This window comes from Microtus ochrogaster, linkage group LG1, assembly GCF_000317375.1.
Source record: "Microtus ochrogaster isolate Prairie Vole_2 linkage group LG1, MicOch1.0, whole genome shotgun sequence".
Taxonomy (NCBI): Eukaryota; Metazoa; Chordata; class Mammalia; order Rodentia; family Cricetidae; genus Microtus; species Microtus ochrogaster.
The window spans coordinates 54,883,201-54,897,792 of record NC_022027.1 but is presented as its reverse complement, the minus strand read 5'-3'; the positions used below and the strand labels follow the sequence as shown (position 1 = coordinate 54,897,792).

General features: G+C 45.5%; 1 protein-coding gene across 2 annotated transcripts in view; it reads right to left on the bottom strand.

The window, feature by feature from the left end:
• Lrrc8b (leucine rich repeat containing 8 VRAC subunit B) overlaps positions 1-14,592 on the bottom strand; it is a 63,718-nt gene that overhangs the window by 28,107 nt on the left and 21,019 nt on the right. The window contains exon 2 of one of the 2 annotated variants that reach the window (XM_026785083.1): positions 6,794-6,907. The exons of the other annotated variant lie outside the window; for it this stretch is intronic. The gene's annotated coding sequence lies outside the window, so the exon portion shown is untranslated. The remainder of the gene's footprint in view (positions 1-6,793; positions 6,908-14,592) is intronic. 2 annotated transcript variants of the gene reach the window in all.

Sequence of the window (14,592 nt, the reverse complement as noted above, 5' to 3'; positions counted from 1 at the left end):
GGAGGGAGGGAGGGAGACGGACTTCGTAAATAAAATCTACATGGTCCTTCCTGGCCCAAGGCTCAGTATCTCATCTAGTAAAGCAAAACGGGCAGGAGCTTCTTCATCCATCCCGATTGCCTACGAAGTAATTAAGACTGACAACCGGAGCAAGGATGCATCCCTGCCTACACAACTCATGCGGAGAAACACCTACCCGCTACTCTAATAACGACAAGGCGGGAAAACCTGCCTTTAATTGCCATTTAAATGATAATTATACACACAGCCTGTTTCCTGGTAAATCTATTAAGATGCAGTTAAGATAACTTCATATCATGCATTTAAATACAGACTTTCCTCCAGAATGGCTTGATAAAGGAGAGGGAACATTTGGGACAGCTGGAAGGGAGGTGGCAGAATGGTTAGGGTGGCGGTCTCACATCCTTCCCCACTGGATGGATCTCTAGTAAGCAAAGTGTCAACTGTCAACCTATAACACAGGCCACTGCTGTTTGTATTACATAAACATGGCTTTTTACCTACTGGAACCGACTTCACGGTTAAGTAAGGCAGCCATCACTCAAATGCTTAGGGCAGGGAGAGACGCACAGCAACACGCAGCGTGGTCATTTATTAGCACAACAGTAGCTTTTGTAACAAACCCATCTTTTAAAAGGTTGGCTTCACATCGTGTCTGTCCTGAAAACACATCTGCCTTAGCACTGGGGAATCAGCTTCTCCAGCTAAGTTAGATACTCCAAGACATGCGATATGACCCTAGTCATCCAAGACTGAGAACTATAAGTACCTTTTCTCAACTATTTACTACACGGACCAGGGGAGACGAGCTGTTGTGAGGCAGAAGCAGACACAATAAACGGTGCTGTAATGCTTAACCTTAACTGGTCCAAGTCACTTAATGCCCATCTTAACAGCCAACATTCTTGATGCTGACAAGCCAGATGTGGTCGGTGTCACCCAGGCAAACAGGGCACATTCCAAGTCTGTCATCAAGAAAAAAACCAGCCAAACAAACCAGCAACACTATCATCACAGTCTGGGGCGATGGCTCAGTTGGCAAAATGCATGAGGAGCACCCAAGTTCAGACCGCTAGCACACACCTGAAATCCAGTGTCACATAGCAGAGACAGGAGGCTGCCTGGGACTTGATGGCTACCCAGGCTCGCCAACTGCTAAGCTCCAGCTTCAATTAGAACCCCTTATCTCAAAAAATATGATACTAATGGAGAAAGACTCCAACACATCCCCCGACACACAAAAAAGCTCCTCATCATTAGGCATGCTTAATGTCACTGGATTTGACACTTGCAAATGGCTACAGTAAGCTTTACATTTTGTACGTTTTTACCAAAAATAGTCATGCAGAATAAGAAAACAAGAATTGCAGTTAACACAAAAGGATTACACAAATCAAATATAATCAGCCTCAGTGTTCCAGAAAACATAACACGTTAAAATACTATTTCAAATACACCAATCTTGCTTTATCTATGGTGTATACGTTCTATAATAAACAGTGAATTTTCAATCAGTTTATTCATAACCTTTAGTTAAAAGAATTTGGTTAAGCAAGATAATGTGATTCCCCAGTGTATACAGAAGACACTTAATATTTCTTTTCTTTCTTAAGTGTATGGGTGCTTTGCCTACATGTCTGTCTGCACACCATGTGGGTGCTAGAGCCTGTGGAGGTCTAAAGAGAGCACCAGATTCCCCAGAACTAGAGTCACACAGGGTTGTGAACCACCATACAGGAGCTTGGAACTGAACTGGGTCCTCTGAAAGAGCAGCCAGTGTTCTCAAGCGCTGAGCTGTCTCTCCAGCCCTGCTTCGGGTACTGAATGGCCAAGCCCATGTCAATACTGGGCTTTTAATGAGCCACGCTGACGTCAGCGTCAGGGAACTGCAACAAGGCAAGCAGACGATCCCTTTTAACTCTGCAGCTCACACTTTACTGGTGGGATCTGCTTCCTAGGCATCTGGGACTCCCCTGAATAGGTCCTCTGGGCCACTCAGACCTCCTCACCAGTTAGGCTATGGCTGCCTTGACACTCACTGTGAGGGACAGAATCAGAATATTTAAAACCTGCTGTTTCCAGAGTCTCCAACCACAGGGCTCCCTAACACATGCCCCTTTCCAGCTGGTTAGACAGCCATTTCTGGGTAACACAGAAAGGTCACACACCCCTGCCTGGTACATTTTGGAGCCCCCTAAAAGCAAAAGCAGATCGCTCAATTTTTATTTACAATTTTCCGTATTTTTTATCCCCAGGTCCTCGGGGCCAACTATCGACTCTGTTGGCTTCCTTCCCATGCCTGGTCCCTCACTGAGGCTAGCTTTGATGGCGGCGGTGTGGAACGTGTGTACTGGAGCACATCCAGGGCTGCCTCCGTGGCCATCTCATCTGCATCCACCCCACTCTGGCCCTCCATCTTCAGCTTTCGCGGCTGTCGTTGGCCTCAGAGCTGATATAAAAGGTAACTCTGAGATCACTCCAGGGGCAAATGTAAAAGGATCTCCTGCGTGACCTGCCAGCTCTGGCTGGCGACAATGGATGGAAGCAGCATAACTCTCCCGCCACAGCTTTATTTACATAGCTCGGTTCCAAGGAAACAAAACAACAAATGTTGCCACTGCCACCATGTAACATTTAAGCCCTCCTACAAAGCGGAAAGGAGCCTTTGAAAAAAGCCCAGAGGCCCAAGATTCCAGGCAGAAGAGAAAAAAGTGCAGTGTGGTAAAGTAGGAGCCTGAGTAAAGCTCTTTGATACATCTACCTTGAAAGTTCTTTGTGAGATCGACCTTGTAATGGAAATGCGGGTGGACAGCGGACCACGAGAATAAACACCCGCCACACTCAGCTGCAAGTCCAGCTTGCCTGCCTCCTGAATGAGACAAGACCTTTCACCACAGTGCCCGGAGCCAACACACTGATTTCATCCCCTCTTCTCCCAGGAAGAAAGTGTGGGAAGTGAAACATTGGGCCTCAAGAGAAACAGGTCACTTTTGAGAAAGAGCAAGCTGTTACGTCATGGAAGCTTCAAACTCAATGTCCACTTTCTTTTCGTGGTTGAGTCAGCACCTCATGTTTCCAATTTGGTGAGCAGGGCATCTAGGGGCCAAAACTCTTCTGCTGGCAGGGTGAAAATGTTTGGTGTATGTTTAGGGCAAACACGATACCCTTCCTCTATCAATGGCAACAATCCAGCTCTACTCTACCGTGGCTTAAGGGTTCTGCTTCCGGCCATGCTTCTGACAGTTTCCCTGCTACCCAGGTACACAGCTGCCTTGTCTGACCCCTTCTCAAGTTCAATAATTCTGTAACATGATGCCCAGAACTCAGGACAATTAAGTTACTAATATTACTTCATTAAAGAGGAGAAAGCCCAGAAGTAGGCACAGTACTCTGTGTGTGTGTGTGTGTGTTGTGCATGAGTATGAGTGTGTGTGTGTGTGTGTGCATGAGTATGAGTGTGCGTGTGCATGAGTACGAGTGTGTGTGTGTGTGAGTATGAGTGTGTGTGTGTGTGTGTGTATGTGTGTGTGTGTGAAACTGGGACCAAGACCATAGACACAGCACAGGCTGCATAGGAATCCTCCCCTTGAAACAGTGCCAACAAGTTCTCCCGGAAGGTCAAATTCACCTTCAGAGATCACACATTAATGACTTACAAAGGTATTCCCTTCCTCTTTGACACTCTGACCGCTCTGATGACCACAGGCTCCCATAGCTCTCTGTCCCTTCCTCTCATAGTCCCTATTACCCTCTAAGTAGTCAGTCCATTAACGGATCTCTCCTCCCACTAGCAATGAGCTCTGAGGTCTGGTCAGTATATATTATGCTGATTAACGTATCCCAGGCTTACCATGCAGAAGCAGCCATTGCATATTAATAATGTGCAGATAAAGGGTTAAAATTAGACTCCTGACTTGAACAGAAACCACAACTATCTTTCCATCATCTCGCCTTCAATTTACCAAATTCCACATGACAGCCCAAGGTCCCTGCCTGCAGCGACTAAAGACTCGCTGAACCGCCCATCAGCAGGGAAGGGGGTGGGCGGGCAGGTGGCTCAGCACCATCGGGAAGACTCTGGGGTGCGTGGGAGCACATGGAAGCTTCTTACACAGGACCAGGGGAATCACAAGGTCCAGCTGCAGCCTTCTGCACCGGCCTGCTTTCTGCCCCAGAGCTCCTCAGGACCCTGAGGCTTCACCAGGGAGGAAGCCGTGTTCTCTCTGGGATTTTAGCTTATGAGACAGAAGTCATATTCTTCATTTGGAAGTTGAACATGGCTTTTAAACGAGGACGGGCTTTTCTCACAGTCTGGTGCACATGCAGCTAGACTTCCAGGTCTGCTGCAGTTTCTCCTGTGTACAGCATACGAGTCTCTGCTGAGATAGCCTTTTTCCAGCCAAAGTCAAAAAGTGTGAAGAGAAAGTGAAAGCTTTCTTCCCTTCATCCTTCATAAAAAATACCTTTCCTATTTATATTCTACAGTGCCATGTGTCTTTATCGTCGAGCATTAGCCATTCAGGAAACGCCACCACAGAGCACTGCTAGCTGGAAGACGGGCAGGTAGAAATAAAGAGTGTCTTATCTGCCATCAACTTGTGTCATGCCCCAAAACTAGCCAAGAGAAACTGAAAGAACGCCACATCTCGCATGGTCTCTGACACTGTGTGAGTCTTGTCCCAGGTGATGGGGGGACGGGGGGGCGGGGTGGCTTAAGCTCAAACCTGGCCTTTAGAAGGAATGTGTGCTTTGGTGGAAGAAGACATAAATCTGAGAAAGTGAAGAATTGGGATGCAAATATCATAAGTCCCTCAAGTAAGGGAATGATGATCACTGTAGGGTACAGAGCTGGGGAGGAAGGGGCGAGGAACAGAAGTAGGGAACTCAAAAGTAGGGCGCACCATGAAGGACTGGGGGCGCACCACGAGGAAGTGGGGCACACCATGAGGAAGTGGGCACACCACAAAAGATGGGGGGTACACCATGAAGGACTGGGGGTACACCACAAAGGACTGGAGATGACAACACAAAGGACTGGGGGACACAACATGAAGAACTGGGGGACACATCATGAATGACCCCGATGTGGGATTCTCTTCTGTATATGTGTTGCTTTTTTTGGTTAATAAATAAGCTACTTGGGTCTATGATAGGGCAGAACAGAGTTAGGTGGGGAAAACTAAACTGAATGCTGGGAGAAGAAGGTGGAGTCAGGGAGACACCATGCAGCTGCCAAAGGAAAAAGATGCGAAGTGCCAGCTGGAACCTTGCTGGTAGACCATGAGCCTCATGGTAAAATATAAGATAATAGAAATTGGTTTATTTAAGATGTAAGAGCTATATATAGATAGATAGATTGACAGATATCTCAATATGCTTAAGCTATTGGCCAAGCGGTGTTGTAAATATTATAAATAATATAGTTTCTGTGTGCTTGCTGCAGGACCGGGAAGGACAGAAACCTCTGCCAACACGACCCAAACAAAATCAGAGTAGAAAGTCAAAGTGAGCTCAGGGGTTAACAGATCGGGTGCACTGGAATTATTGAGATAGACATGACAAAGATAATGGAAAAGAGATTAGGGTCAAATATTAAATAAAGTTTCAAACATCAAGATAATAAATTTTCAGAATGAAATCCAAGCCCCACGCCTAACAGATAATTGAGTAATTATTGTTTGGAGGAGCAGAAATAACTTTGGGAATTAACAAAGATTTTTCACAAGAAGAAAAGAATTTAGACTGGATCTTACATTTAGTAAAATGTCATTGAGCAATGGAACAGTGGGAAACTATCTCAGAGAACATATTACATTTCAGGGATATTAATTTGAGAGCAGGAAGTCTAATTTACATTAGAATGTATATCTGATAACCTCAAGAAATAAAACATAAATCGGCTTCACAATTATAATTCCAAGTAGAAAAATCACAAAATGCTATAAAAAAATCAAATTTCCAGATTTGCCTGGCATATGGTACAACTAGATAAAGCAGTTAGATTTTGGGGAAACAGAAATTTTTTTCAAAGTCTTAACTGGCTTTTTTTTCCAAAGAGAAATGAATTTGGTAAGTGATATCTTAGACTAGAAGGTACCTGAATATTTCAGTAGATTAAAAACTTTACCATACTCTTTAGAACAAATAGTCAAATATTTCATGCAACGCTTTAACATGCATGAACAGTTGTGTAAACACACACAGACACACGCACAAGGACACAAGATTTAGCATGTCATGTAAACTGTAAAATAGACAAGTTGTCACCTCAATATACGGGGCTGTTGGTCATTGGACAAATCAGGCATCATGTCACTCCCAATCAAATCACACTGACTCTAATGATGGGCCAGTGCTTCGTTTGTTTCACACAGGTGCCTAATCACACACTGTAGAAGGATGACTTCACCACAAGGGCCTGGCTCTGACAGTAAAGGAACCCACCAGGCAAACATGAAGACCATAATTTGGCTCATCAGCATCCACGTTTTAAAAAAAAAAAGTCACAGAGTGAGTGGTCTGAATCTCACAGCTGGGACGGTGGACACGGGAGGATCCTTGGGGCTTTCTGGTCAGTCAGTGTAGCCAACCAGTGAGTTCTAGGCTCAGTAAAGGAGCTTATCTCAAAAGTAAGGTAGGGAGCAAGTGAAGAAAACAGCAGACATTGACTTCTGTAGAAGTGCGCACACAGACACACTCTCACACACGTGCACACTCACACACACACACACACGTGTGCGCACACACATGGAGCTTGAACAAACTTACTTACCAGTTTAAGCATTGGGAAATTTCATTCTGTAAAAGTCACCGAATGGGGAAGAAGGACCATCAAGGGAGGTGTCACAGAAGAACAGGGAACCATGGGAAGGGAATGAACGAGAACCTATAATGGCAAACACGTATGACCACGCTATAATAAACCCTTTACTTTATATGCAAAATTTGAAAGCTATTTTGAATAAAAGAATGACAGTATGAAATGACTAAATCTAAATCGAACTAAATTTCTCTCCTAACCACATGCTTAAATATTTCCCAGGAACAGGCTGAGTGGGCAAAGCAGGAAGTGAAACCGAGTATGATCACCACGAGAGCTGAGGGCAACGAAAGACACTTTGGAACTAGTTGGCGTGCTATTAACATTTCATTTAAAAGTCTATTCCCCTGGCAACATCAATGTAATCAGAGCCACGCTAAGAGGGATCTCAAGAGGTAAGTCTTCAATTTGCTGTCTGGCAACTGGTGTAGTCTTTTATGCAAATGCACTTTGCTGCAGTGGGGCTGGCCCACATGGCATCTGAGTGACTCACCCCGCCCTGCTGAACAGAGAGCAGGGGGAAGCTCTGCTTTCCACTCTAGTAAACGTACTAGGAAAGACAATTCATAATGGCCCACTTCGGGGAACATGTGGCTTTTGCTTCTCAGATAACAGATCCTATTCCTCTGAGTTATTCTGGGATCTATTCTCCTGTAAAGTCTAAACTTCTGTGCAGTCACACAGGCACAGGAAGAACTAAAGTATGATGGTTCCGTTGTGCAAGGTGTTGCTAAACAAAGCTCGCGGCTGGCTCTCCTGAGATGCATACTATAAAGCTCCGTCATTTCTTCGGCTCTGCAATCATGATACATGTCCTAGGAGATTGGGTGTGGAAGAGGGTCTAGAAAAACCGAAGGAATTCTCACCCACTGATTTATTTTCTTTTGGCTTTAAGCAGGGCTGAGTGAGTCTAAATACATGACGTGCAACACTGAGCATTTCCTAGCAACCTAAGTAAGTTAGAGCCTCAATGACCTCCAGCCTTAGCCCCTGCCGTCACGGCGAAAAAGCAAAGGTAACATGAGTTCCTTGCCCATGAAGCAAGCCTACTGCCGTTACAAATCTGAAGAAAATCTAAGAAGGAAGTCTGATTAAATTATCAGTGGCTACCAAGTCCTTCTGAGTGTCCATGTACATGAGCACACTCATGGGAATCGTGCATACCCCACGGCTAGTGAGTGTTCGATAAACCCCTGATGGCCCATTCTGCCAGGGCATGGCCACCCAACCTGTTCTTCTGCCACTGTGTTAAAGAAGGCGGACAAGCTGGAGTAAAGCTGTACTTGAAATGAAATTTAAAGACACATGGATAAAGCAGGGTAGTGGTATGTGAGAGGGCTCAGGGTGAAAAGGGGCTTGCTGCCAAGGCTGATGGCCTGAGTTCAAGCCCTGGGTCCCAGACGATAGGAGAAAAATACTCCTGAAAGTTACCGTCTATCCCCATGTGTACCAAAGCACACACCTACACACACACACATGCACCACGTGTGCACATGCACACACACATGCAGACAGACAGACAGACAGACAGACAGACACACACACACACACACACACACACATCTTTTTTAGAGAAGCAGACCAGCGCATTAGGCTACCTTTCCTTTAGGTACCCTCTCCCGTCTCTGTTGCCCCCACCCCATCAGACATTACACTTTCATTTTAGAGTTGTTTTGTTTCCATTCTCTTGACGGGAGAATTGGTTGGTATTTGCTGAATTACAGGCTGAGGGGGGAAAGGAAGCAAATTGATCTTTTGCCTCCCCTTACGACACACGAAAAGGTCGGGGAAGGTCGGAAACAAACTGGGAAAGGGAAAGAGATGAGGCCCAGAGACTAACTCTGCACACGGAATTCTAAGTCCGGGGAGCACTGCTTTCTCGAGTGGTTACATACATCATGCCCTTGACTTGAAGGAAAACGCAGTTTCAGCTGGAGATTGGTGGGGGATGCTCGCCTGACAAGCACAAGGTCCTGCGTTTGATCCCCAACCATGAAGGAAGAAGTAAGAGAGACGCGTGGCTGGGGAAGAACATGAGCCTACTCTGACACCAAGTACTGAATACAGATTTGTACTGGGTTTTTGATGGGTGTAGTCGACCGGTAGGCTAGAATTAACCAGACCAGCTCAATACAACAGATCTAGTTTAATAATTGAAAATGGGGAAACTCACACAACGGGGGTCCAGGGAACACTGCAAGCAGAGAAGAGAGCAAGGGCACCTGGATCCCAGGTTTTCTTCCCTGGCCCTAGGCGGCCACACCCTAGCCAAATGTGATTGGCTGAGCTTCCCCATCAGGTTTTGTTCTGTTCTGGTACTGGGTCTCACGTGGCCCACCTGGCCTGACGCTCACCAGGTCTCACCAGGTCGCCAAAGCTGACCTTGAATTTCTGACCCTCCTTACACCTTCTCCCTCCCAAGAGTTGGGATTACAGATTTAAGTCACCATGCCAAATTCGAAGTATGGTGTTTTCTCAACCATCGGAGCTTCTCCTGAAGCTACCAGAGTCCTAGTAGACAATACAGCCCCTGTCTTTAGGGGTACACAGGGGCTGGAGGGGAAGAATGAGGGGGCGTGGTCCTGAGTGAGGAAATGTGTTCAAGGTCAGCATCTCTGTGAAGATGTAGTGAGGACATTTGGGGCTTCAGACTCCCAAATAAAGCCCATGATTGACTTGACTTGGAAAAGATAATCCTAGAATCTGAAGGAATGAAGCAATATTTTAAGTAACGTTGAAAGCACAAGAAGTACTTTGGTCAGAGGTGAAGTGAGGGGAGTAAGGGGGCCAGGGAACATCACAACTGAACTGAGAGGGTATGAGGGTCCGGAGCAGGGAATGTATGAGATAGGTTTAGGAGGAACACGGGGCAGGGAATGGCTATCCACAGTGGGCGTCTCAGTGGCCAGCTCTTTCATGTCAGATCAAGAGTAGTTAGCATAACTGAGGGTTTGGCTTAGGGTTTGGCATACCTAGCCTTTAGCTGGAAAGTGCTTACAGAATGTTGCTGTCAAGAGGGACACGCACATGGAAAGGCATAGAAGGAATGACAGGGAACCTGCCATCCACACATTTACACGCTTTCCACAAGTTGTTCCCTGAAGGGAACGGATTCTGCAGTCTTGGCATCAGACGAGCCTCTAAAGGGACAAATGACAAGCCTGATTTACAGGGCCACAGGGCCAGTAGCGGAGGAGAGAGGGGGCTATACTTGCATGAGTTGTGAAAGGCTAAGTTTGCACACCTTGTGGACTTTCAAGAAATAGAGGATTAACAGGCAGATAGAAAAGCCAAACAGAGCCCAGGGCAGGTGTGTGTGTGTGTGTGTGTGTGTGTGTGTGTGTGTGTGTGCGCGTGTGCGTGCATGCATGCGTGCATTTGTTAGGCTGTTCATTTCTACTAAAGGCTCTGTGATGTGGGACATAAAATCCTGAACTCGGTAATATGTAAAAAGTACATTAAAAGAACAAAACAAAAACTAATGTAGCCCCTCCACAAAGCAATCCATTTACACGACTGCTCTCTAGACAATCCTATTTAGAGACAGGAAACTTAATTTATGAGAGCTTAGTAGAACAAGGCATAAACCTGGCTTATTGCTTATATAGAGTTGGGAAAATAGATACAGGGAAATTATGGGCTCCAGGCTAGTCTGGGTTACGTGGTAAGACCTTGTCTGAATGAAAAACAACTACCACAACTCCAAACATGTTATAGGATGTGTGTGTACTCGCGCGCGTGCGCACACACACACACACACACACACACAGAGAGAGAGAGAGAGAGAGAGAGAGAGAGAGAGAGAGACTCTTCTACCAAGCATCTCTAAGAAAAACATCTACGTGCACGTGCACTTGCACTTGGCACCCGGCTGGAGGCAAACAGGATGACTGGAAGTAATCAAGACTCATTTCTGAAAGACTCCCAGGACCCCGGACTACTGCAGGTGCTTGTCGCCTTCCTGATTATGAACAGTCTGCAAGGCTTTTCTTTCCATGTTTCTTTAGTGTGTGTGTGTGTGTGTGTGTGTGTGTGTGTGTGTATATATATATATATACTGACTTCTCTCAAAGCACATGGACTAACTTGTGTTCTAAACTACTGGTCACAGAACCAGTGAGCATATTCAGTTCATCAACATCAAGAGTAACAAGAATTTTAGAACCAGTGTTCTCTTTTTTATGAGCATCAATGCCCTTTCTTTGATAGCTCTGAGTTGGAGACTGTATCCTTGGGCAGTGTAGTTTAGAAGTACTTCTTTTCTTTTGCTGCACAAAGTTTATCTGTGATTTGTACACTGACGCTTACTTATTCTGTCTCCATCTGCTAGGGGCTGTGCCCCAGGTGAATGGGTTCTCTGTGGAAATCACTGAGTTTCCCAACACGCCCAGACAATACATGGAATACATCAGTCCTGTGCCCATTCCACCTTAAGAACCGATCATGTGTTTTCTTTAGCAATCATGTCACATTCTCCAAGATCCAACTTAATTTAAAACCACGACTTCTATCTATCTACCCTAAAGAAACTCCTCCGGGAGCTGATCAAGGCTCCCAGGGTCTCCAGGTGCCTTCCCTGCCCACCTGGCTGAGGGAGGCCTTGTTGAGGCTCCTCACCTGCTGCCCTATTCTGGTTTCTGGTTTCCCCTCTCACTTCCTGTTGGTAGCAAGTGCTCTAGTTCACATTTCCTTTCGGTATTTTGACCCCAGGTACCCGAGTTTAACATCTGTTGTTTTCTTTGTTTGAGACTTTGTTTTGAAGATTAACCTGGCCAATGATCTAAGCTCATCTTTCTCCAGCTGCATAGCTTAACGATTAGGAGAATTCTAGCCGACTTTTCCCATCAAGGCCATTATTCTTTAGCCCCACCACGAAGTCTAACCACTACCCTGGTTGATGAGATAATCATAATGAGCAACTCAGTGTAATCTTTTTCTGGCCAACTAGATTAAGTTGGTATGAATTATTACATAATCAAATCCAGGAAGAAACTATTATTCCAAACTCATTGAGAATGACATGAAAACTCCAACCTCACTAAGAGATGCCTTTTATTTAAGTGACTGATGTTACAACTTAGATGTTAGAAACTACTGTGATGCTTGCTTTATGAAATGCAGACAGCACAAAACACAGGCTGCAACTTTTTAAGCCATTACAAGATGATCATTTTAATTCACAGGCCAGTAATTCCAAACACATCTAGAATCTGAGTAAGGTAGTACTCAGGGTGGTGCAGAAGACTAAGCAGTTGGTGGCTCTCCTTTCATGAGTGATGACTCAAGTCAGCTAGACCAGAAATAAAATCTGAAGGGCACACAGCTGGCACACAGCTGTAAGCTGCCTACTGTGAGTGATAACGCGATCCGTTTCCCCTATTTGTGTGAGTGACTTGCGAGCAAGATTGCAATCCACCGAGAGCATCTCTCCTCTGCAGCCTGAGGCTTTCCATGTCCTGGGGACACCTCTACTGGGTTCCTCTGCTTGCACCACGAACTGCACAGTGACTTCTCGACTTCACTTGAGGAGAAGTTGATCTTTAAAGTCAAAGTATGAATCGCTTACAAAATAAGACTCCAGAACTTGAGAAGACTTTTGCTAAAGGAACTTCGCTCGCAAGATTTAAGGGCCAGACAAGCGCAGACCCAGAGTTCTGTGCCGACCACGAAGTAAATAAAGGCAGCTTGTTCACTTTCAGTGTAGAACACCTTAATTCACATTTTAACCTCTGATTACGGGAAATTCCAACCACACACAAGAGCACAGTGAGCCCACAACAGATCCCATGTGCCCATCAGTGATGCAGTAACCACAACAACCCCCTCTCTGGGTCATCTGAATGACACTCTAGACATGGTTTATATCTCATTTCAATGTACCTTCAGACCCTTAAAAATATAACCAGAATACCATAAATGCACCCAGTGGCTTGCTAATATTCTGAAGCAAACGAAAGGCCCAACTCTGGAACCCTTACTGTGTCTCACCAAGGCTCACCTCAAACCATCAACGAGAGTGCATTGAGATGGACATACAGATACATGTGCTAACTTATCTGATACTTCAACTCTGCAGGAACACGTGTGTCTTCTCATGAGTGCACAGGCACCTCACGGACGCAGGAGGTCCATGTCAGATGTCATCACTTTCCCCCTTAGACAAGCCCTCCCACTCATCTGGAACAGCAGCCAGTAAGGCCCTTGGATCCTGTCTCCACCTCCCTGGCGCCGGCATCACAGGCATGCACACTGAGTGCAGTGTTTTCATGGTGCTGGGATCTGATTCATCTGATAATGCTAAAACTTGACCGAGTTATGTCCTCAGCCCCTGACACAAAGACTCTCGAGAGCATAGGTAGCTGTAAATTATCGTAAAACTCAAGAGATGGATATGTACTACTCTTAATACTTCTTAAACTTTTATAACTTAGTTATCCTAAGTTTTTTTTAATGTTTTTAAAACATTAAAACTTAATCCTAAGTTTTTTTATGTGTATGGGTGTTTTTGCCTGCATATATGCCTGTGCACCGTGTGCCCAAGGTCAGAAGGCGGCAGTGGATCCCCTGGAACTGGAGTTATGGATGGTTGTGAACCTCCATGTGGGTGCTGGGAATCGAATCTGGGTCCTCGGGAAGATCAGTAAGCGTCCTTAACCACTGAGCCATTTCTCCAGTCCTATAACAGTTTTTTTTTTTAAATGACTGTTTAACAAGTGACTTGCAAAATTCCTAAAAACTTAGGAAATAATTTTTAAAGCCGGTGCCATGTTAGCATCAACACACTCAACTCACGCTGAAGTAACTGGTAACTCTTGTCTAGATTCCTCTGTCGTCTCTGTCCTCTCCTCATCCCTGCGGTGGAGGATTTAAGCTTTGGAAAGCTGCACCAAGGTTAGGTGTCCAACCTGCCTGGGTGGTGCTTCCTGTTACAACAGCCTGCTTGCTCTTTCACGCTTCTGGGGGTGAAATGAGATGCCCTCATGAATGTCCACCTCCCTATCACCAGGGAATTGCAACTATGCTTTTATCTTTTGATGTCCACTCTCAAGTCTCCAAGAGAAAAAATTGCAAAGGGGCGGGAGCAGGGAGTTGGAAGAGGGAAAAATATATCCATCCTGAGCACATGAGCATAAGCCATTAATGGATTTGAAGCTGAAGACGATGGGCTATGGTGTGAGCTTGTGACAATCAGTCACTGTGGTGCTGTTCGGAATCCGGTGCAGTGGACCAAGGCAGGTGGCAAAGCCCAAGGGACCTCCAGCCTGGATGAGGTCACATGACCCCACCTTGAGCTTACTACATCCAAGCAAACTTCCAAGTTTCAACCAAGCAATCTTTTTATTGTAAAACTTAATTTTTTTCTTTTAAACACTGTACTAGGAAGATTTACAGCAATAATATAGCGAACTATGAGGATCCTCCTGCATGTGCTCTTCATGTAGTTCTGACAATGATCAGCTCCTGACAACGCCCACGCCCACTCACTTTCCAGCCAGTCCCAGAGCAGGTGATGTCATCCACAACCACTCTAGCACCTCCTCCCCATCCTTCCAAATCCTACAGCACTCCCTCCTCACCAGTCCTCAGTGTGACAAGGGCTCTTTGGGACATTTACCTTACGCTGGACATTCATGATATCACTGACCTAAAGGGCAGAAAACCTCTTTGGTTATACATGTATTGCAAGATTTAATTATTAGCAGGGAAGAGACTGGTGGGCAATTAGTTTTTACAAAGTTTGCTGACATTTG